Source organism: Arvicanthis niloticus, chromosome 3, assembly GCF_011762505.2.
Source record: "Arvicanthis niloticus isolate mArvNil1 chromosome 3, mArvNil1.pat.X, whole genome shotgun sequence".
Lineage (NCBI taxonomy): Eukaryota > Metazoa > Chordata > Mammalia > Rodentia > Muridae > Arvicanthis > Arvicanthis niloticus.
In genome coordinates this window covers 28,611,859-28,634,782 of record NC_047660.1, presented here as the reverse complement: position 1 = coordinate 28,634,782, position 22,924 = coordinate 28,611,859, and the positions used below count along the sequence as shown (strand labels likewise).

General features: G+C 34.0%; 1 protein-coding gene across 4 annotated transcripts in view; it reads right to left on the bottom strand.

Moving 5' to 3' along the window:
• Pcdh9 (protocadherin 9) overlaps positions 1–22,924 on the bottom strand; it is an 828,173-nt gene that overhangs the window by 195,379 nt on the left and 609,870 nt on the right. The gene's annotated exons all lie outside the window — the stretch shown is intronic.

Genomic DNA, 22,924 nt, shown 5'->3' with positions numbered 1-22,924 from the left:
GTTTTGAGACAGACACATTGTGGCTTACACTGTTCTAACTCTCTAGTGCACCCTTTCACCTTTTCTAGCCTGACGAAATCCTACTCACAATTCAAATCCTATTTCTGTTTTGCTCCCTCTTGACACATATTCCTCAAAGCAGTGGAGTAATCTGTAATTTCATATAGCCCTTGGACATATGTAGAGTTTCTTCCCTAGCAATGATCTTACAGTAAGCTTTTGCAACTCTTTACTTTTCTCTTTCTAGATTAAGAATTCCTTGAGGGTAGACTTTATGCTTCATTGTATTCTCCAGCCACAGCAAGTGGATCTCCAGTGTAAACCTTTGTTAGGTGAACAAATAACAGCTAGAGGGTTATTTGCAAGGGGACAGGGGTTTCAGTTTTCACATTGTCTATGGTGCATGTGAGTATGTTTTTATTAAACATTGAATTATGACACAAAAGAATCCTAGAAAATCTTTCATGATCAAACTTTCTTAATTCTAATTGTAAAAAAACCCGGAGATTACTGCTACTTCTCATTTTTTCCTCCCACCCTGTAAGATCAACCTGAGAATTCAGTTTTTAGGTTCCCTATGAACAGTAGAGCCTGTCAGAAATGAGAACCTGCTTATGGATCATAAGGAAGATCAATTCATAAACATCATTAACAGCAAGGATCAGACCTTTATAGTCATTACACTGTAACTCAGTAAGTAAAGACAGCAGACAAGCCAAGGTCCAATTTGTGGTCACTCATCAGGTTATAGGCCAAGCTGTTCTAATGGACAGAGACCACGTCTGCTAAAATCTGAAGTCTAACATGATGGCGCCACACAATGAAAAGGCGTAATAAATGCTTAATGATGATAAGATACCTCCTGTGGTATTTGAAGCTATTCGACTTGAAAATAAAAATGTGAAATGGTTCTAGAGTCTAACATTAAAAGCGTGTTCAGTAAAACCATCTTTACTTTAATAAATAATAGCCAAGAGGAAGAAATACTTTTCTCAATATCTTTAAATGTCTGTGCCTTGTGTTCAAACACCATATTAAATGCATCGAAAATTCTTTGTTGTGTAGAAAAACCTGGAAGGCTGTAACAAATGACGGACACGTCCTCATTCTTAGGCATTGCCTATAGCTAGAGACTTGCATAGTTTTATTGTTATGATGGTATTGATTGTTAAGTCAACAGAAAGCCATCACAAGGGATTGCAAATCTCTAGACCAATACTCCATTCTGTAGCATTAAAATGTCATTACTGAATCACCAACTTTTTTCCCTGCTGTAATATTATTCTCTGTTGATTGCCTGCCTGAGCTGAAATTTGAAACTGTCACCCTCAGACTTGCAAAAGTGATTCAACTTCACTTATAAGAAAAGTAAAATTAAATATTCATTCACGGGCTGCATTTCAAGTTCAAACTGTCTGAAACTCCTTAAGGCAAAATGTATTTAAGTTGAAACACATTTTTTTCTTCATTTTTATGCAGCAAAAATTCAGAATGAGTATCTTGGGTAAAAAAAAAAAACATGAAATAATATTTTATTTTGAACTTGAGTTGGGTGGGGTGTTGGCTTTCTGGCATTTTGTTCTTCTTTAACTACATTTCTTTGTGATGTCAGGAGACAGATTTGCATATGTATGCAATTGACATTTATTGTTTCATTGTTCTGGGTTTGTGCTGTGTTCTAACATTAATCTACTTGCAAAACCACAAAGGTTTTTCAATGAAAGTATAGTTGTCCTCATGTCTGTTATGATGTTAGAAGATTCCCAACTGACAATGTCATAGGCTAAATGATATAAATCTTCCCCTGCATTATAACCCATATGTGCTCACATAAAAGCTTCTTTGGATATTTTATTTACATTTCAAATGTTATCCCCTTTCCAGGTTTCCCCTCTGGAACCCCCATCCTATCCTCCTCCCCCAGCTTCTATGAAGGTGCTCCCCCTCCCACCCACTCACTCCCACCTCACTACCCTGGAATTCCCCAAGACTGGGGCACCGAGCCCTCATAGAACCATAGGCCTCTCCTCCTATTGATGCCAGACAAGGCCATTCTCTGCTACATATGTGGCTGGAGTCATGGGTCTCGCCATGCATACTTTTTGGTTTTTACCCTGGCTGCTTTAGTCTCTTCCTAAGATTAATGTAAGGATGAAAATAAGTATTGTATATAGATAATGTTTCAAGTTTGTGCTTTCTATTATTTGTATTTAATAAAAAATTGGCTTAAAGAATTTGACATGTTAGAAATTGGAAGCAGACTGCTAGTTGCTAGGGGCAAAGATGGGGAGAACGAGAAAATCTGCTCAATGAATATGAAATTCTAGTTCGAAATGACAGTGTAGGGTATTAGGAGGAGATGTTGGCTGTATAGCATTGCTAAAGCATCATATCAGTAAATTCATTGTTTCTAAAATATTAAATTTATTTTTTTAATTATTTTATTTATTTACATTCCAAAAGTGGCCACCTTCCTGGTCTCTCTTCTCTGAGTTCTTCAGCCCATATCCTCTTTCCTCCTGCCTCAGATATGGTGCTCACCCAGCTGCCCACCCCCTGCCACCAGCATCCCTCTTTCCAGGGCCTTTAGGTTTCTACAGGATTAAGCACATCCTTTTCCACTGTAGCCAGACAAGGCAGTCTTCTGCTACATTTATGCTGGGGACCTGGAGCAGCCCATGTAAGCTTTTAGTTGTTTTCATATACTCTGGGAGCTTTGAGGGTTCTAGGCTAGTTGATGCTGTTGTTCTTCCTATGGGGTTGCCATTCCCCTCAGCTCCTTCAGTTCTTCCCCCAACTCTTCCATATTTGTCTCCACCCTCAGTCCAATGGTTGGCTGTAAGTATCTGCATTTGTCTCAGTCAGTAGCTGGTGGAGATTCTCAAAGGACAGCCATTCCAGGCTCCTGTCTGCAAGCACAATATGGCATCAGTAATAGTTTCTGGGGCTGGTGTGTGACTATGGGATGGATCCCAAGCGGTGCTGGTCTAACTGGTGATCTGCATGTAGAAGAATGCAAGTTCAACCATAATTATCTCCTTGTACAAAGCTCAAGTCCAAGTGGATCAAGGACCTCCGCATAAAACCAGATACACTAAATCTAATAGAAGACAAAGTGGGAAATAGCTTTGAACATGGAAATTTCATTAATTTTATATTAAACAAAGATTACTCCAAAACATGTGATGTTGAGCCTGTGAAAAGGCTCAGTGAAGAAAAACACTAATGCCAAATCTGATGACAAGAGTTTTAATTATCAGAACCCATTGGTGCAATGAGAGCAAAACCTAAAAGTTGTCCTCTGACCTGGAAACACCCACAAAGCATCCCCTACATATAACACTTAATAAATGAAAAATTTAAAAATACACAATTTAAGTAATGTGTATTTATCTAGAAAAGGTATCAATCTTTTACCCACCATGCTACTCTGTTAAAGTCATGAGATTAAAAATATATATATAATGGGCAAACATCTGAGATAGAAGAACAAAACAAACTGATCCTTGTAGCTAGCTAATCAGCTTTTAATTGTCAGCATGGCTGTCCTTAGCTGGGGCCTTTTGATATCCAAAGGAGCTTTACAAAGATGCCCAAAACAAATAAATTGACTCAGAGGCATCCATCATGTTAGGCTAATGGATGTCACTGTATTCATTACTGCTCTCTTAAGCAGTATGGTGAGACAGTAACAGATGTATCAACATTCAATTTACATTTTAAAAATATATTTCTCTTCTCAATAGAGAATGTTAAAGCTGCCTCCCCCCCTCTGCCCCCGCTTCCCAAAAAACTCCAGAGGAAGTTAATAGAGTAAAACTACTTTGGAAAGTGAACCATAGTCTCATCTAAAGCTTTATCTTTCTGTGCAAACTCATGATCACAAGGAAAACATGTTGGAACGTTATGTGGATTAAATAGGAAAGAGAATGTAATGTGTTTTTAATTATGTTTGGTATATAACAAATACTAGTAAATGTGCCCAAGATAATGATTGTTATATCATACTGGGTACAAAATATGTTGTGAATTAAAACAAATGATGTTGTGATTGTTAAATATCTGCCAGCTGCTCTCTAGGGTGACTAAACTTGATGACATTTTCTTATCTCCCTTACTTAGAAGTTTTGTTTTGGAAAGTTTGACTTGATGCATTAATTCTCTGCCTTTTGAAAACCTGTACACATTTGTTTTTACTCATGCAATAACCTGGAAACCATCTCTGAAATGCAAACATTAAAGAAAATAGTATCTCTGCCTATCATCAACTCTCTTAGAAGAGTTCTTTAGCAAAATTAAATGACCTAATTAGAAAATCACTCACCAATATTGGAATAGCTGAATAACAGCAAGATTCAGTCATACCGTGGGTCTGCCTCTTTCTACCTACATCCCTATCCTTTCATTGACTTACAGCATCCCTAAAAACCCTCTTTAAATTTGTTTCTTTTCTTAATCTGTCACACTGGTGCAATTGACTTGAACCGTGATCCACTTCTGATTTTGTCCAGGGCAATCTCTTTGGCTATTCACATAAAGCACTTTGAAATTGTCTTTGAAAGATTTCATTTCACATGATGATTAAGGAAAGATCGTGAAATTTACTAGACTTAGGGACTATTTTTGTAAATACAGACCATGGGTATAGTGCAGATTCAAATTCAATGTCATAAATTAGAAAGGAATAAACAAATGAATTTGCAAACATGTGGACACATTCTGTCTGAATGTAAGCATCCTAAGGATTTTTGATGCCCCTTCTATGCTTCCAGAGAACAGCTTACCACACAGTTTTTGAAAAATGTTCTCAAGAAAATATCTAGGGAGCTTATAATATATGAACTCAGATTCCATGCTAAGTCATGAGCTACAGATACATGCTAACATTACTGTATTTGCAAAATTTGTGATTAATTTGTTGAACATCCAGAATTTTAGATCATTTCATTCATAAAAGAAATCAAATACCTATTGCATAAGAGAGTGGCAATTCTTAATTTGGTAAGTTAGTTTTCTTTATTTGTATATTTTTATTTGAAACACATCTTTATTCTATTTTCTACATATAGTTACTGTATTTGATATTTTATGTTATAAAACATAAACATGGCTGGATCTTCAGATCACCTGAAATTTTCTTGACCTGCTAATAAAGTTGAGTTTACTATCCAGGTAAAATCTAAATATTTGTTGTGGCAATACTGTCACTGTTTGTTGTTGAAAACTGCTTAATCCATAAATATCCAGAATAAATGGTGTCATGAGGATTGAAAGTACAGTGTACTCTGATGTTCCCCAAATACAACAGCATTTATATCCAAAATCAAGTATTTAATATCTAACATTAAAAACTCGGAAGTGCTTATGATACACAAAATAATCATAATGTATTCCTTTGTAAGGAAATAGAATTGTGCACCCAGACTTCCTTGTAGCTTTCGCTGGTCTTTTCCCCCATTTTTGTATAACACATATTAATGTCATTTATGCTAAATACTTTTAAACATAGGTTAAAATTTCACTCCTGCGTTTACCAGCCTGCCAGCCATGAGGCATGTTAATTAACCTCCGTGAGCATTAATTGCTTCATTTTTGAAATGCTGAAAAAGATCACACATGTTCTATAAGGTTGATGTGAGAATTCAATTGTGAGTCAATTAATATGAAGAATTTAGACAGTTCTGAACATGTCAAAAGTGCTCAGATAGATAATGATGAAGAAGATGGTGATGATGTCTGTGATGTTAGTAAAGTATCCGTGTGGTAGTGATACTAATAAGTTATTTGGTCATCATAACTAACTGGTTTTCTGAAAGAAAATGCATTGGTGTGTTTTTTGGTAACAATGGTAGACTATAATTTTGCACAATCTTCATTTCGGTCAGCTTTAACGTATACTTCCTTAAGTTGTTTGTTGCTAATTTTATGCTCTTTTGTAGCTGAAGGTCTTATAGCATTTATAATATTTAGAAACAGATTACATTCTGCCTTCTTTCCCCATTAACCATTAGACAAACAGGGAAAATAAGTCACTATGCCAACCATACATATAAATGTGTGGATATATTGAAATGGCATATATTCAATAATAATTCATACTTATAGAGAGATATTAATCTATGACATGTGTTCTCTTAATTATAAATGAATGATTACCTGTTCTAGGACTTTAAATGCATTTTATATAAAATTTTCTTTTGATTGAGTAGTTAGCAGGCACAAAATAATAAAAGTAAATGAGATGGTATTCTGATAGTTACAAGGAAATATTTCAATGCAGAGCTGTGACAGAGCCATGAGGAATTTCCTAGGCTTTACCTCTCCAACTTTACAAGCTTCTCTAATGGACTTTGAAGGTTTTCAGAGACATACACCTGTATAGTAATTAAAGATAAGAAAAAATGGATAATTTAAGATGATAGAAATTTTTCTAATATTTAAAATGTATAGTTATTGACACTAAAAAGAGGCACTTTGTTATATAGGTTATAAAATCAAGGCTGGGCAGTGGTGGTGCATACCTTTAATCCCAGCACTTGAGAGGCAGAGGCAGGTGGATTTCTGAGTCTGAGGCCAGCCTGGTCTACAGAGTGAGTTCCAGGGCAGCCAGGGCTATTACAGAGAAACCTTGTCTCAAAAAACCAAAAAAAAAAAAAAAAAAAAACAAACAAACAAAAAAAAAACAAAAGAAAAAAATCAAGGCAGACTATTTTCTATTACTCATAAATAATGGTCAGATGCTATACTCTAAAAATGGTGTCTTAATTTTCTTAATTACTGTTCTATTGCTCTAAAGAGACAATAATACCCATATAACTAATAAATGAAAGCACTGAATTTGGACTTTGCTTGCAGTTTCAGAAGTTTAGTCTATACCCATAATGTGTTATGCATGGTAGCCAGTAGACATGTTGATGGAACGAGTAGCTGAGGGCAACATTCGGATCCACAGACAGAAAGAGAGAGAGGTGGGGAACTTGGAACTGTTGTGACTCTTTGAAACCTCATAACCCACAGCCAGTGCTTTGCTTTCTCTAAGGCTACATCTACTCCAACAAGGCCACATCACCTAATCCTGATCTTCCTTAAATAGTACTACTCCCTGGCTATTAAGCATTCAGATAATATGAACCCATAGTGCCACTAATATTCAAATCACTATGGTGAAAAGTGTATCCATTTCTTTGAGCTTTCTAGTTTTCTTCAGTAGCAAATGAAAGCCCTTACATAAATTTTGTCATGATATATAATCTTCTCTAAAACAATAATCTATTTTAAAACACGTAAACAGCGTCATTTTACACAGTGCCTAATTCATTTTAACATTTTTCTTTCTTTTTCTTTCAAACCACCTGCCCCTAACTACTGTCAGGTTTTACATAATTTCCTTTGCCAGCAGTGCTTTTTGCCCTTGCTCTATGGAAGACAAAAGAAGACGAAAACGACGGTCCATCCCATCAATCAAAAACAACACAGTCAGCACCAGGTCCAATAATGAAACCATGATTTCATAAATCATCTTCTACAGGTTAGGGTCATCTTTAAAGGGAAAAAAAATCTTATCAGGTGCAGCTGAATATTCTCATGGTCTTTCATACTTCAGTCTTTAATGAAAACAATATAACAGCTGTCAGAATATAAATGTGTAACCTTTCTTAGCTTCAAAAAAATGCCCACATTGTGCCCTGACGATGCCCTTGAAATACAATGAAGTCAGGATATTTTTCCCCACAAAGGTCTACCTGTGCCTCTCTTTTAGAGATTTGCAATGAAGTAAGTTTTTTTTCCCCTTTACTCTCTTTCAGATATGTGTATTTAATTCAGTCTAGTGGAGATTAAATTTAATACTCAGATTCAGAAGCTTTTCCATGGCAGTAACTAGCACTAAATGAAACCAGAGGTTTGACATGGCATTTTTTTGTTTTAGCTGAATCAACAGCTCTTCTGCTCTCTGACCCTGATCAGCCCTCCATATATTAGGAAGTAAGACAAGTATCATGAAATCTCAGGATGGACTCAGAACAAATGAGAAATTATCACTTTAAAAATGCAAGTTTCACATTTGCAAAGCTGATTAAATTACTCTGAGTCAGAAAAATATTTATTGAAATATACATGGTAGTATGTTTTCAACTTTCCCAATTAATTTTCCTAAGACTTTGGTGTTTGTCATACCTAAGATCCTGATGTAATCTAATAAAATATACTATTTCTTAATTTGAGTTAGCTACACACATTGGCACATTGTCCTCATTTCAAAAGCCAAGGTTTAATGTGTATAATATAAAGTGGATCTAGGTATTGGAATGAGACACGTGTGAGATCATGATGAGGCATGGTGGTGTTTCTGAAGGATAAAGCAAGTGAACTGACCTTGATGAATACAAAGTCTGCAGTAAATATAGAAAGCAGGAAACATGCAAATGGGGTTCTGTATGTAGGCTGGAGGTACCTTAGGCAATAATTGATTTAAAAGAAATAATCAAATGACTACACACAATTTTAAAATCCAGTGCCAAAGAAGTTTTTCCTTTGGTTTGGCTTTTGTGGGAGACATAGTGTGGCTTCCAGGGTGTTACTTAGTAAGCATGCTGAAGACTTTTATTCAGAAGAGGATGCTGTTTACAAGCGTTTTGAATGGTTAACAATTCTCTGCCTGCTACATAATGGAAAAGCAATGAATGACTACACAACATCGTTCACACTTTCAACTCTATGTGATTATCTGGTCCACTGGTCTACTGTAGTGTATTTCTGAAATGAATTGAAGATAAACCCATAATAGTCCATTTCATACAGGCACATTTGTCTCAGTTTAAATTCAGGGCCCAAATATCTACTTATTTCCATTCTGTTTGTGCCTGGTGTTTTCATCATCATAAAACCATATTAGTTCCTTGATTACACCTGGAATCCTGCAAATGCTGTGTGAGCAATACCAATCTCACACCAGGCTCCTCATTTGAAAATAATAGCACAGTGGCTAAATTCCAAAAGAAATTGTTGAGAGCTTCCTCAAGGTTCTACATTCTGTCCAGTTTGCATGAATAAAATGAATTCTGTATTGCACCAAGCAACTCATATAAACCTTATTCTGTATACACAGAAGCAAATATGATGTTTGAATAATATGTAAAATTTTATTTGGCATTTGAGTGTATTTCCTCTAAACATTATATTTCAGTCTGTTAAAGATTATGTTTTCTTGATGTCTATCAATAAATACACCCAATTATATCCCTTGGCATTTAAAATTTCCTAAGATTAACTTATTTTTAAATAAATTCCAAAAATATATAAAAACAATGATATACTTTAGGTAAAATTAAAAATGCAAACAGTATTCTATTTTTAGGATATGTGTATATCATAGATAGATAGATAGATAGATAGATAGATAGATAGATAGATAGATAGATACAATGTATGGACTCTCTGGGACAGGAAGAAAAAGAGAAAACATTCACTTTGTAATGATTTAATATTTTCATATAAAGTCAGCAACCAGACACAAATAGTGTAATAGAGCTGCCTAGTCCAGAATGGTAATGCATGGATGTTTACTTTTTAGAACAAACTCAGTCATGTAAAGTTAAACCAGTGGCAAGAAACATACAACACAGTAAAACATAAAGAAGTAAATGTTTCAGAAGAATATGCATCATGTAAAAAATATTCTATGTACATATACAAGAGACATTTCTTTCTGTTTTCATTATTCATAACAAAATTAATATACACTGGGAAGAGTGGAAAGAGAGGAGACTGCAGTTAGGGTATACTGAGAACAAATAAATGAAAATAAATAAATAAAAAGTACAAAACAAATGTAAAAAGAAATATATAAGAAATACAGCTCTAGTGAAATTTTACTTATCAAAGAGGTGAAGTTTCTCTACTAATTTTGCCCCAGAGTTAAAGGTACTACTGAAATTATATTAGATAAGAATATGTATTGCATAGTCCATAGTAAGCTATTCATATAGAATAAAACTGAAGCGTGTCCAGTATCCTCATTTTTTAATCACTAAAACTGATCCCATCATAAAAACCTCAATAGTTTACAATGAATGAATTCAAAGGAAGGTGCATTTATTACATTTTTATACTTTATCTACTGCTCACCATTTGTTGAAAGCTATACATTCTGACCTCTCTAAGCATGAGTAACTTATCTTACAAATTAAAGACAAGATTAAATTTACATTTTTTTTCATTTTTGGTCTCTTAAAAAACCTATCACGTTAAAGTTATTATATATTTATAGTTTATGTCTATCATTTGAGTTGTCACTTGATCTCCAGCAATTTAAGAGGTAGCACGTACTAGATCTAGCACTACAATATATAATCATATTTGTCTGCTTTTGCGCTAGACATAGTAGATATCACAGAAATGTAATATGGCCAGAAGTAATACATTTCAGAACATGAAACATACATATCTTTTGGAAAAGAATTGTGAACCTATTAATATTGATAGTGATTGTATAAATCATAACTTAATGGGTTTTTCTATAAGTCTTTATTTAGAAATGATCATTTTGCAATTAAAATGTAAACATTGCTAGATATTAATTTTTATAATTATATTTTGAGGTCAGCACTAAAATGTTTCTCACTGCTCAAGGGGCATATCGAATGCTTAATACTAAGATTTGAGATCTCTTCAAATCAGGAATTTTTGTTCTGGCATTAAGGACTTCCTCTCAGCTTAACCCTTAAAGTAGTGAGGTCACTTAAGTTCCACAAATCTTAGCTCCATGCCTGTGTGGCAAAAGACAGCTAGAAGACCTTTGACGTTTACTAAGATTTTGGTTTATTAATGTAGCAGACATCTTCAAACATATCTGTGATAAAAACAAAACAATAAAACTTGCTAACAAACAAGCCTCTTAGCATCTGTGAATTTCTTCTATAAGTCATCATTGAAGAAATTGTGTGCTTCTGAGCAAGCTCTGTTCTGCTTGATTACAGAATGAAACATACCAAAGCAATTACTTTCACTTTTAACTTGTCCCCACAAGAAAAACAAAGATTGTTTTCAAATCATTTTAATCTTATTTTTTTATATATGCACACTATACTTTCAATAAACACTTTTTTCTTTTGGATGATTTTACAACTCTTAGAAATTTTTTTAAAGGAATATAAACTTTTTTGAAGTTCAGTATGCAAAACAATGATTAATGAATGCAAAAAATGATAATTGCATCACTTTATCCATCATGCTGAATAAAATAAACAGTATATTCCATCAAACACCATTTTTTAAAAATTATCAAAAGAAGATCCAACAAAAGTTACTTTTCAATTATCAATAGTAAATCTAAAAATACCTCATTCTTCATCATCGAAGATTTTGCAAATATTGTCTAAATTTAAAGTGAATTTACATAGTGCTAAAAAGCCATTTTCCAATTTTTGTTTTTGTATTGGAAGACATGCATCACAACATGGTATAGCTGGCGCTGAACTTGGTTTATGGCCCAGGCTTTTTTCAAAATTGTGATCCCCCAGATGTAACAGTGCTGGGATAACTAGTATGACACACTTCAAAGTAGCAAAGCAATTTTATGTGTATTGGTTAATAAATATTAAATGACTACAATATAAAGTATTCAAGTGTCTGTCAGGATAAAACCCTGGACTAGCAGTTACATTGTCACTTCAATATTTCCTTTGTTAAGAAAATCCTATGGTTTTTAAGACAGAGGCATGGAAGGAAAAGATGGATTGATTTTGTTTTACATGTGTGAGTAGTTATGATACATTTACTGATGCATCATACACCCAATTCTTTGGACTTTTCAAGTACTGTTGATAAAACAGACCAAATTAATCTAATCCAATGGGAGGTCAAATATTTTTATCAGATATTTATAACTTTTAAGACAAAAGAGACCATGCCACTAACCTGTTTATTAAAAACAGGACACACTGCTTTATGTAATACAGTAATCTTAAGAATGGTATAAAGACAATTAAAGAAACACATTTGCTGTGTAAAATGGAATCAATAGTGGAATCCTGATATATGATCTAGATATAAAGGTCAGGAAAAAGGTCAATTCAGGGGTCTATTTTTTGTTTGAGGTTGGACTCAGGCACGGAGAAATCATCGTGTACTTTTTAATGCTGTTGGTTATAAAAATTATTTGAACATATATTGCCTAACATATATGATTCAGTATGTTAGCATGAAAAATAACAGAAATGGCAGTATATTTTCTTAGCCATGTGCAAGGATTAAACCAGTTAATAAATGTGTATATTCGTAAAATGACAAGTCCTAACAATGTCTACACTGCAGTGTCTAGGACTACAATCAATCGATACTTTGGCTCATATTTATAAAGGTATATTCACCATTAATTGCTGTTTTAAATTGCCTGTGGTAACGGAAAAATGCTTTGTGAAAATCAAGCTGACCATCTACAAAGAAGGATTCAGAAGACGACTTTTAATAATTGCAGCTCACAACCTAATTAGAAGCATATCCTTGGGTAAGCTACTTAGAGTTCTGATTGCCAATTTCCAAAACTGAAACATGAGTGATTCAATCCAGAGACTCCCTCAGATCTTTTAGACCCTATAATTTTATAGATCTGAATTATCCTAATATGGAAGTATCATATATTCTGACCTTTGCAAGGTACCAGAAGAGCCCAAACACAAGTCAGTTCACTTCCATGTAAGAAATTATAAAACCAATATAACTAAACAGCCTTATGATCTACATTTCTATAACATAATGATAAACTCTCTTGAAGTATTGTTTTCTATTTGTACATATGGAGACAGTTTTGGGTCATTGAGAATTTCTATGCTTAGCCATAACTGGTTCAACCAACTCTGAGCTCCTCTGTTTAATTGGCCTGATGATTGGCGGTCCTGTCAAAACAATTGACACTTCTAAATTTCACCGACATGGAATTATATTAAATAAAACATTATTTTAAAAGTTGTATTTATTTTCACTTTACTTGTACGAGTATTTTGCCTGCATGTATATCTGTGTACCAGTATTGTGCTTGGTAAACCACCCAGGTACAAGAATCAATTATATCCTCAGGAACTGGAGCTATAGATGGTGGTGATCAACCATGTGTATACTGAGAATTGAATGTGGGTTCTTTGAAAGGGTAGCCAGTGCTTTTAAACACTGAGACAATTCTCCAATCCCAAATGAAATAGTTTATACTGATATGTATTTTCTATTACATAAATAATCTTTTGATGCCAAAGTAGCCATAAAACAGGTTAAAGGACATTAATTAATTAGTTAATTAATTAATTTTAGGACAGCTGTGTGCATAGTTGGAGGACGTGAGCACACTAAGTGTGCTTCAAGTATCTTACTGTCTGTTACTGCTGCACTGGAGACACTATTATTTAGTTTGCTTATCATTTTCTTCAGCTTTCACATCAATATTACCAATATAGTAAAAAATGTCATGGGCAATAGATCTTCTGCAATTTTGCTTTCAATTCACTCTGACCCTCATTGTGGAACTTATAGTACCTTAGATCCTTTTTCATATAAATAGACTTAAGCAGTAATCTGAACTTGAAAAATCATGTTTTGTTTCTTTCATAGCCACATTTGGGAACAATTAACATGTAGGAATTCCAGTCACTGTGTACCACTGCATTTTTCCACAGTGGTTTTCACATAAACTTGTAGGTTCAGGTCCACTTGAAACCTGTGATGCAAAGTGGGCTTGTTCTAAGTGAATATGTGTATTGTAGTGCTATCTAACTGATTTTTGGCTACATGTTTATTCAGCTGATCATTCCCAGTAGAAGAATCTTCAACCTCTGTGAACATGCAGGATGTACTCATAACTCTGAACATTATTTACTGTCCAGGGTTATTTAAAACTATCCCAATAGCACTGCGAACCATAAAAAGAGCATTTTCTTTCCAGTAATCGAAATGATGCCTTGTACTTAGGTGCCCTATGTCTTAATTCATAACCAATTTTAACAGGGCATGTTTCCATGACACCAGGAAACCCTGTCTTCCAGGGTAGAAGAGAATGAAACGCTTCGTGATTGATGACAGTATCTAAACACTGGCACATGCTGGCAAGCTCTTTCAAGGGAGGTGTGTTTGACTGCATTCTGCCCAACACAACAGTTCATTAAGCAATATTTCCCCATTAATGTTTAGTATTAAACAGTGAATGAAAGACTAAATATCATATGAAAAAACAAATTGAAAACAGCACAGTAGGGTTTAGGGTAAGCAGCCAACAGCCTCCCCTTCATTTGGAAAACAGCTTGGATACCTATTCCAAAGAGTAATGAGCAGTCAGTTTCTAAATTAAACCAAGACCTGCATTTAAATCTTTTTTTCTTCTCTTTGAAAACACCGCTTTGAGTTACACTAACTGAGATAAAATATAGTATTAGCCTTTCCATGTGTTGTGTAATGCAGTTAGAAACATGAAAGATTGTTTCTAAAACATTTTCTTCACATTTTTTTACCATTTTTTTCTCGTGCAATTTGAAAGGAAATGGGCCATGATGAGGTCAGCAGTCTCTGCCACATGATGCAGAATTGTGCTCTCTGTCAGTCACTCAAAAAACAGTCACCTCTTTGAAGATGGAATAAGAAAACTGCTTTTATGAACATCACACATTCTATCAGAGGTTGCAAAAGCAGAATTTCAATTCTATAAAAACTGTCAGAAGAAGCACCTTCCTGTGAGGGCATTGATACACTTCAGTAAGTGAAAATGTGGTCAAGACCATTGTTGTGCTGAGTCTACAGGACACTGACAACAAGACTGATCTGTACTTCATTGGGAAACATTTTATATCCAGTCAAGCCTAGTTTTACACTCCACATGCTCAAACCCTTACTATGTGAAATCATTACTAGGGGAAGACAGTTGTTGGTACCTAGCTTAAGAAAAATAAAAGAGGAGGTACCAACTGTTCTAAACATGAAGTTGTATACTACAAGGCAATGCATATGTTACTTAGCAACATCTACTCATCCTACTGTGGATTTTTGTATGACAGATAGAGAGTAGATACATTTAAACATCTAGCTGTATAATTAAACAACTGATAAAGGAAAGTATATTTATCAAAGGAAGCACATTATCGAGGTATCTTTACTGAGCATTTTTAACATATGATATTTCCTCAAAGGCCTGCAAATAGAGATACATTTTCACACCTTATTTTGGGCAAGTATAACTAATTTTCTTTTAGTATTAATTCCATATTTTTCATTAAACTTTAAGAGGAATATATAGCACCATATACTTTTATTTATTATGTTAAATGTTTTCTATGTATTAGTCACAGCGTAACAATTCATAAATATATTTTAAACCAATTTGTATCAGAAATTTCCTGAAGTTAAATGGAAGCTTATGCCAAATAACAAGCAAGTCACATATCTATATCTGTATCTATTTGTATCTGTCTCTATCTCTGTCTCTGTCTCTGTCTCTATCTCTATCTATATTTATATGTTTCAGAAAACATCTCAGATCTGTATACAACTATGTAGTCTATGTCACTTAGACTTCATGGTTATATAAACATGGAGAATGGTGGGAGCAAGAAATTTGACAGTTTGACTGAAAATCCAAATTAAATGTTGCATATTATCCATTATTAAGGAGATACAGTAACTACAAAATTGATCATGGTGAAAGTTGTTTCGATTGTTTAAAAAAATAAATCCTGCATACCCTAGAAATACTTCCAATAGATTAAGTGAACTCCCAATAAGAATTCCACCCCCAACCATGGGCAAATTTTCTAGATTTAGGAAGTAAACTTACTTGGTTGGAAGATCCTTGCATGTGCATTGAGTTTCACTTTGGAGATGAAGTCTTTGAGCTATGCAAATCTAATGAGATATTTCTTTCTAAAAGATGCACACCAGAGATACACAGAAGGAAAAGAAAAAGGAATTGTGTTCCTCAAAGCAGAAGTTAGAAGGAGCACTGCAACTCAGAGAGCATGTGCTGCCCCCAGACTCATCACCAATAAAACAGAAATCCCACTAATTACCCTGGAGAAATTGAAACACTACAATCAAGTTGTTGACAATTTCTTGTTCCTAGGAATAGAGAGCTATAATGATACACACTAGTAATCCTGACAATTTAGAAGATGAAGAAGGACAGTAAGTGAAAGATTAACCTTGAGAAGTAATTTATTGTTGTTGTTGTTGTTGTTATTTATATCATTTCAAACTTTATGGCTATTCCTATTTTGTTACTGATAAACAGCATAAGGTAGGGCAGTCATACTGCCTGGCCTTGGCATCAGAGTCTCGTGAAAGAGAAGGCACAGTGATCATAGAATCTGACTTCAAATTGTCATTCAATCAAATGAGGTAAGGTGGACTCTAAGCAATTTGTTGAAAAGTATCCTCATACTTTACCTCATTCTTTCATTTGCCTTTTCTGTGCTATCATCTTTCTGTGAAAATGTTCCACCATTATCCCCTCTCTCCATCTTCATCATCAGCATTGTGAGAATTTACAATCATATGGCACTTACATTCTGCTACCATACTGTATAACACATACTCATTTCATCTTCAGAGTAATCCTGAAAAATAGGTATTATTGTTCTGGCTTTGATACAGGTGAGCAACTGAGAAACTTGCCCAAAGAGAAGAAGGCAATAAGAGAAAAAAATGAATAGAGGATAGAGTTGCAGAAAACTACAATGACTCATTTGCGAAGCAGCATCTGACATTCTTCAAGAAGCATGGTTATTTCCCTGAACTCAGATGCAGATGATTTTACCATACACACAAAAGATATATGATGAGCCAAGTGATACAGCAGAACAATTCACACACTGTCTGCTCTACAGGGATGAGGGACCAAATGAAAGGAGAAAAAGAGTAAGTAACTGTGCTTCATACATAATACTTCTTTCCTTATTGTTTAGAAAATATTTGATATAGTACAGAATCCATAGAATCAGTCTTAGAACCCCAATTTCTTTGCAGAAACATAGTAGAGTAAAACTCCACAAAGACACTCTTTTTAACTTATGTATCTATTTATTTGTATGTGAATGCTCTTGGCTGTGTTTATGTACACCATGCATGTACAGGAGATGGCTGTTGTCATAAGAGGGGATAGGGAATCCTGGAACTGAAGATTCAGGCATTTGAAAGCAACTTTATGGGTACTGGAAAACCAATTTTCAAATGCACATGTAATCAGCGCTGCTACCCGCTGACCTATCACTTGTAACCCAATTGATTATGTTTTTTTTGTAAGATAAAACACTTAAAAATATTTAAGCTTAAAATAATATACCCAACAGAATGTTCTTACAGTTTTAAAATTGAATACACAACCTAATATAAGTTGAGTCACAATTAATGTTACCTCCATTGGTGCTCAGAGTCATGTGATCAGGATCAGCATAGCTAAATACATGGTCACACTAAAGAGTGATTAATATGTTTTGTTATTTAGATCTCAAGTAGAAAGTGAAGAGAAACTAGTTGATAAATGGTGAACGTGTGCTTTAAAGATTTCATAATTTTTTGTTACTAAGAACTCATCAACTACTTTTTCATGGACTTTATAAGCTCTATTGTTGATCTAAAATAAAAAAAACTACAATCAATAGAAATATTTGAAAATATTCCATATGTAATAAATACTTGATGTTTAGAAATCATATAAAATAGTTACTAAATGTATTTGAATAGAATTCCTTTGGTATCAGAAATTTCAAACTTTTTCTTCATTACACTTCATTATTATAATATCTGCATTTATTCTGCCACAAGAGGATCACAATTTCTTTTGACAATAGTGCTTCAGAATACTTATACTTAACTTATTCTAGAACAATAATCAGCATCATTATATTCCATAAATTTGAGAAAAAAATCTAAAAGATACAAATAAGATTGTCTCTTTTACCAAATCTCTACAATTGAGGAAAAGTAAAAAACTACAGAATGAGACATATTCTCACTTTGAATACGATATGATGTTTCTCTCCACTTAATCTTTATTCTGGAAGCTTCTTTCTTTCTTTTTTTTCTTAGATGTTTTATTTACATTTCTCATGTGATCCCATTTCCCCATCCCCCTCACCCAGGAACCCTCTATCTCATTCCCTCTTCCCTGCTTTTATGAGGATGTGCCCCCACCCACCCACTCTCACCTCCCCACTCTTGAATTCTCCCACACTGGGGATTCCAGCCTTCACTGGACCAAGCACCTTCTCTTCCACCTATGCCAGACAATGATATTTTGTAATTATTTTTCTGTAAATATTAGTATTCAGAATACATAAAGAATTCAAAATTTTCCTATGAAACATGTAACTTGAGATGCGTAAGTCATGTGGGTAGATATCTACTATACAAACTAACTATAAATGGAATGCAAATATGTGCAATTGCTTGATATCATTAGTCATCTAGAAAAGACAAAACCAAACTTCAATGAGTTGTTGTTTCATTCAAGTTAGTATGATCAACATCAAGACAGCTTAAATAAATAAGTTCCTAAGGATGTGGAATCAAAGGAATTCACACAGTGTGGTTTAAAATAGTACAGGTTTGTGATACAGTGTGGTTTAAAATAGTAATTTATGCAGGGTAGTGTGGAGTGTCCCTTTAAATTACAAATCCATTTTATGGGATATCTCCAGAGTGAATGCATTCAGAACAAGAAAGAGGTTACAAAATTCTTCTGTGTATTACTGCATTATTCATAGCAGTGAAGATTTAAAATCAACCAATATGTCTGTCAAGGGCATGAATGGATAAATAAATTATGGTATGATTTTGTATGTATGTGTATGTGTGAGTGTGTGTGTTTATTTGTGTGTGTGTGTGTGTGTGTGTGTGTTTGTGTGCATGCACCATACAAACATTTGAACATTCCTGACCCATTAGAAAAATAACATCTATTCTTTTGAAGGAAACATGAACCTAGAGGATACTGAATTCTTGACTTCCTACCTGTATGCTTAAAGCAACTAAAGCTGATGATTACTAAAACTAGTGATTACTCAAGTCTGGAAATGTATTATGAAGTATGTGTTGATAAAAGGATTGGTCAGATGTCCTGTAAGCATGTGTAGAAATATTCACGCTAAACTGAATTAATATGTAATGCCATTATCACAATTTCTGGAACACTAAAAAAATAATTTTAAAATTTATTTTGAAGAAAGTAGAAGCAAATGTGACAAATTCCAAGTCTTATTGCACTATTCAGTGAACAGAGAATATTCATAGTGATATAATTTAGACTTATAAGATGGTATAGAGAAATATGAAATTGCAGAGCTATTAATAAAAAACATGAAGAGAGGAAAAAGAAAAGTAAAGTGAGGATCACAACATCTCTAGTGCTAACTCAAGCCTCCTGGGAAAATGCAGAAACCTAAAGTGGCTGCTCTGAGTTTCTGGTAAATCAAACAAAACCTAGTTTGGTTTCAAAGTCATACATTGTAGGTAAGTAAAATCTAGAGACTAAATCTTTAAAAATAAGTAGGCTAATTTACTTTTTATTGTTACAGTAAATTTCTGTTTGAAATTGCAAGTGTGTCTGTGTGTGTGTGTGTTTACACTGCATATGTAAAAACATTCTCAGAATCTACTAGGTTTTGTTACTATGAATTTGAGGATTAATATCAGCCAGATTCTCTTAGACCATTATCTTTGCTACTATTGACAGCACATTTTTTCTTTATTTCCAAGTTGATTTTAACCACCTGCTCTTTTTAAATCATCACCAGAGATATTATCACAGTTATTCCTAAATTTCCCACGACTTTAAAGTTCCTTTGAATTCTTCCTTTATCAATTCTGGTTTTGTGTGTTCAAAATCATGCATTTCCATGTTCACATACATCCTATCCCTTCCTCATGCTTTTTGTTCCTGTGTATTTTCACAAAGAAGTAAAAATTACTAATTATCTCTTTTATTCAATGTCCAATGCCCTCTTTTTCCCATTAGCATTAGTATATCTACTTCAAATCTTGTTGGTTGTCCTATTCTTTCAAAGAAAACAAACCCAGTAATGTATGGCAGACCCTTTTTAGCCTGCTCACTCATTTCTGCTTGGCCAGATTCTCTTAAGACCTCCAAAGGTTCTCTCTTTTGTGGTTCACACCATTACAATTTGGCTTCTGTACACAACACAATCCTTCAAATCTCAGGCATCTTATCTTTGTTCTCCCAAGATACTTCAAAACCAGCAGGTCAAAAATAGAGATTGCTGTGTCTACTTTGTGGTCTGATCTTGACTTAGTCCTCATCTGCAAACCACACATCTTTAGATTCTAACTCTGAAGCAGCGCCTAAATCTTTGTGTCCATATGCTTCCCCACTGTAGCGTTTTTTCTACTTATGGCACATTCTTTTCTGGTTAATTGGGCATTGTTTTGACATCTCCTCTGGAAAGTTGGCCTCACATTACTCCTTACTGTTTGGCAGGGCTAAAGCACCAGTTTGGACATGACTGTTGTTTAGTAAAAACAAATAGTTTTAAGATCTATGAAGTCAGTCAGTTCTCCATTTCTAGCAAAAAGAGGGAAGTGTCTTCAGTAACTGGAATCTTTGTACTTTTAGCTCTTTAGAGAAAGGATAATGATATTTCATTATGAAATATGCAAGCATAAACAAAGAACACCTGAGATTTGAGTTTAAAATGCTGTGTAAAGCAAAAATCTGAACAGCTCAAGGTTCAGAGATATTTTAAATTGAAATGCTTAAAATCAATACATATGTGAGTTATATGTATTAGTTTCCTTGTGAAAGGCAAGTCTCTGTCTCTCTGTCTCTGTATCTCTCTCTTGAAAAAATACTTTTTAATTCACTATAATATATTCCTTAATGCAACAGATAATTAGAGATAAATCTCATGTTATCCAAAGTGACCACAGGTGACATTCTTGCTCTTCTGCAATTACAGGCACTTGAAGCAAAATGATACATACAACTTAATATCAAATTTGTGTTCTCAACAAGGGGATCTCTATGTGTTCTAAACTTTAAAAACCATTCATTTCAATAAGAATACTTTTATTGTGAATGACGTTTAAGAGATAAATCATTGATCTGATTCAAGAGATAAATCTTTCACAAGCAGAGAGCCATGGGATCTCCACAGTGCATCAATGGATTCGAACAGCTGCCACTGTGATAGCAGGAGCATGTAGCTGTGAACAGGAAGGCACAAGTGATCTTGAAGCTTGAGGAGGACTGACTTCAGTATATATGATATCCTAGACATGGGCTGAGCTGGGACACTAAAGGTGACTGGAGATAAAGGTAATCTATTTTCAGAAAGCCATCAGTTTATAGGACATCTCTTGTAGAACAGTTAAGTATCTCAAATATATGCCTGCACTGTCGTTTACCTCCCTATTTTACAAGTACACACAGTTTACTTATGTAACTATCTGGGGAAGTATAGACAGACAGTATTTTATTTAAAATGTTTAAACAAAAAGGAAGGAAGAAAAATAGCCTCAACTTACAAATATTTAATTCTGTATCAATTTTTCTTAAATTTAAAAAATGGTACTCTCCTTTATCTTTGAATCAACATGTTATTTATGTGATATAAACTGTGCATAGTCACCTGAACCATAAGCAATTGTTTTCTTCCTCCATGCATTCATTTTTCAATCACTTTTATTTTATATGCACCAAGTGATGATAATAAAAGATATTTGAGTATATTTCTAATGCCTGGAGTAGAAATCTTTAATCTCATTTGCCTTTGAATATTAAAATGGAATAACAGATTGGCTGGTGAAACTCATAATGTCAATAGTTTATAAGGATTATTTTTTCCTATTCTATTTTTAAGGATATTTTAAAACTGTGTTCCAAGCATGTAAACATCTCAGAGCCAATTGCATAATTCAAACAGGAACTAGCATAGTAAATATGGAAAAGAAAATTGTAACAGAAAGGTCTACAGCTGAAGCAGGAGGAAAAAAGTTGGTTAGGAGAGAATAATTTACGAATTTTATACATATCTTAACCTGCCAAAGCACAAAATTTATTAATACATATTATAACATTTTAAACGTTTTCATCACAATAAAAAGAAATGTCTTAGAAATGAACCAGTATCATAAATATCCAGTTAATAAATATACAATATAAATAGTGAAACATTTCATTTTCTTCCACAATGATGTGCATCCATTATATGTTTTAAAAAAAGATCTGTCTTTAATGTAAAACATCAGATTATTTATTAAAGAAAATGTGTTAGGTACTAAAGCTTCATTCATATATATATATATATATATATATATATATATATATATATATGAAACATACTTTTAGAGTGCTTAATTTTTGAGTTATTAAAATATGATGATTCCTAAAAAGAAATAAGATGCTATTACATAAAAATAGTCATGTAAATAACAATAAGTATCTTGTTATAAGATGTGGCAATAGTGGCAGAGGAGCGCTTTTCATTGTCACATCTGTTTTCAACATCTCTCAGACTTGCATTAGAAACACAGAAACAAAATGGCCGATGAAGTGAAATTGTGGTCCCTTTGTTGTGAGCTAGCTAACTCTGAAAGACCCACTTGTGCACTGTGCGATTGGGCAATGAAAACTCTCAGCAGGTCCCTTCACAGGGGAGTCTTCCATTACTGACTTGGCATTCTTCCTCAGCAACTAAGGTCACTCAATTATCCTCTCCTCAGCTGCCAGTCTAGCAACTGGACTACTCTTTGCAAAAGCTCCCTGTGATAGTGCAATTGGACAAACCAAGACAAAGTGCTGGTGTCTTGCTAACGAGTTTGCCAAGACATCTGAAGTGTAATTTTCAGGTACACTATCAACTACTAGACTGCACATAAAATGTGAGTACTTGGTCAAAAAGAAAAACTTGTTTTCCATTCCATGCTAGAGATACTGTCT